Here is a 2,786-nt window from a genome sequence, read left to right on the forward strand (position 1 = left end):
AAAGCCAGCCCAGGGAAGGAGAGTCCGTGAGACTCTGATCTCCAATGAAGTCACCAGAAAACCAGAAGTGGTCCAAGAACTTGGTCATTAGAAAGCCCTGGAGCTGGGACCACCAGTCAAAGAGTCCAAGAGAGGCGGGAGAAGGGCTAGTTCGCTGGCCAGGAGAAAGAAAGCGGGGTGGGGGGGGACCTGGGAGGTGTCCCCACCCCCCCCCCAAGGCTAACAGCCCCTCCTGGGCTGTGAGAAAGACCCCCCCCCCCAGCCCCAGCCAGGGCTCACAAACACATCTGTGTGTCTGAGCAACTGGGTAGGCCTTGGGAAAAAGAAAAAAGAAATCCAGCTCTGTTTCTATGACAACAGCCCCATCCTGGCTGTGGCTAGATTTCACCCCCCCCACCCCCGACCTCTGCCACCAAGGTCACGGGTCACAAGCCCAAAGGCCGGAGCTTCCCACAGCCTCCGGTAGAGAGACACGAACAAGTTGAGCCAGGCACTGTCAGGTACCGCTGTAATCCCGGCTACGAAGAGGAGCTGATGTCAGGAAGGATCACGGGAGCCAGTTTGGGCATAAAGCACATGGGACCCCATGTCAACAAGCAAGCCGGGCACAGTAGGGGGAAGAGGGAGGGAGGGGGAGAGGTCATGGCCCAAGACTGCTAAGGAGCTAATTGCTGCGCTAATTACCGAGTTAATTACTTAGGTAATTACTTGGCTAATTACTTAGCTCTTTAGCAATAAGATCCTGGGAGGTGATTGCTGGTGTTTTACTATCGGTTTGAATAAAAGTGGATCAAGCCATTTGCCAGTGGCTCCCGCCTGTCATCCCAGCTGCTCAGGGAGGCTGAGATCTGAGGATGGAGGTTTGAAGCCAGCCCGGGCAGGAAAGTCAGTGAGACTCTGATCTCCAAGGAACCACCAGAAAACCAGAAGTGGCACTGTGGCTCAAGTGGTAGAGAGCCAGCCTTGAGCTGAAGAGCTCAGGGACAGCGCCCAGGCCCCGAGTTCAAATCCTAGGACTGACAAAACCATAAAACAACTAGGACATCTTAGATAGCCGGAGTCTCAGTATCAATGATGTGATCATTGAACCCAGCTGGGGTTGTAAGGCTGACATGACAGCATTATCGATGTATCTAAAAGAAACTAAAAAAGAAAAAAATGATTGGTACGGACTGAAAACCTTTTCAGGAGCCAGAGTTTGGGAAAAGGTTTCCGAGCTGAATAACAGGCATTTGTGACCCTAATAACGGTCTCCTCAGTTAGTCCCTCCAGAGTCTAGCTCATTGGCAGAACTGTTCAGCAAATGCTACTCTGCCTCCAAGCCAAGAAATTCTCTCTTTATTGTGCTGTCATTTTTTTTGGGGGGGGAGGGAATTGCAATGTGGTTAATGTTATATGTTGGTTTTTATTGTTATAAAGTGTGTGTGTGTGTGTGTGTGTGTGTGTGTGTGTGTGTGTGTGTGTCTGTGTGTCAATCTTGGGACTTGAACTCAGGGCCTGGGCACTGTCCCTGAGCTCTTTCACTCAAGGCTGGCGCTCTACCACTTGGGCCACATCCACTTCCAGTTTTCTGGTGGTTCATTGGAGATCAAAGTGTCATGGACTTTCCTACCCAGGGCTGGCTTTGAACCACGATCCTCAGATCTCAGCCTCCCGAGTAGCTGAGATTCCAGACGTGAGCCACCGGCGCCTGGCAGAATAATAAAGAATCATAGATAAGCAATCATACGTACACATAATAAATAATCCTAAAATCCTTCCTGTCTTAGCAATCACTATCTGGGTCCACACCCATTTCCACCTTTGAGACCCTAGCCATCCTCAGTGACCAGCGTGTCATTTGGTACCTTGTGTTTCGAAGCACAGACTCTCTGCTCGGGGCTTTGTTGGTCTCTGTGGCTTCTCTTTGTTTTATTGTTGCTCCTGGACCCCGAGTCTCACTGCGTAGCTCAGGCAGACCCTGCAGCTCCCTCCTGCCCGGCCTCCTCCCGAGAGCCGGGATTACAGGCATGTGCTGATACACTTGGCTGTTGTCCCTGCCCTGGTACCTTTTCACTGGTTCCTCGTGCTATTTTCAATCAAGCCTTTCGGGGTGTTCACACACACATCTAGGGGAGCTCCCAGGCCCTGAGTGCTCTGAGATTTCCCAATGCAATTAACTGTGGAGAAACACTCCTCGCAAGCAATCAAGGCAGGCTGGTCGGAAGCAGTCTGTCCATCCGGGGTATTCTCCAACAAATGGTGCCCCTGAGAGACTGAGGGAGGGAGAGGAGAATCAGAGCTGCGGAGCACGCGCCCTGCCACCCGACGGTACCAGCATCCACGTACACCCAACGCCATGCTGACTCTCCACCGTCTACCACCCAACCACAGCCCACCAAGAGCCGCGCTGTGTCTGTGCAGACAAACCTTTTGATGACACCTGCAGAATGAGCCTCTTAAAATTACATTTGAGACACGCAGCCAGGCGCACCGGTGGCTCCCGCCTGCCATCCCAGCTACTCGGGAGGCTGCGATCTGAGGATCAAGAGTTCAAAGCCAGCCCGGGCAGGAAAGTCTTGAGATTCTTATCCCTAGTAAACCAGCAAAAAGCTGGAAGTGGAGTTCTGGCTGGAGTAATAGAACACTAACTAACCTTGAGCAAAAGAGTTGACAGCACCCCGGGCCCAGGTTAGAGTCCAGGACCAGCATGCATAGATAGATAGATAGATAGATAGATAGATAGATAGATAGATAGATAGATAGATAGATAGATAGATAGATAGATAGATAGATAGATAGATAGA

Source organism: Dipodomys ordii, unplaced genomic scaffold, assembly GCF_000151885.1.
Source record: "Dipodomys ordii isolate 6190 unplaced genomic scaffold, Dord_2.0 Scaffold81, whole genome shotgun sequence".
Lineage (NCBI taxonomy): Eukaryota > Metazoa > Chordata > Mammalia > Rodentia > Heteromyidae > Dipodomys > Dipodomys ordii.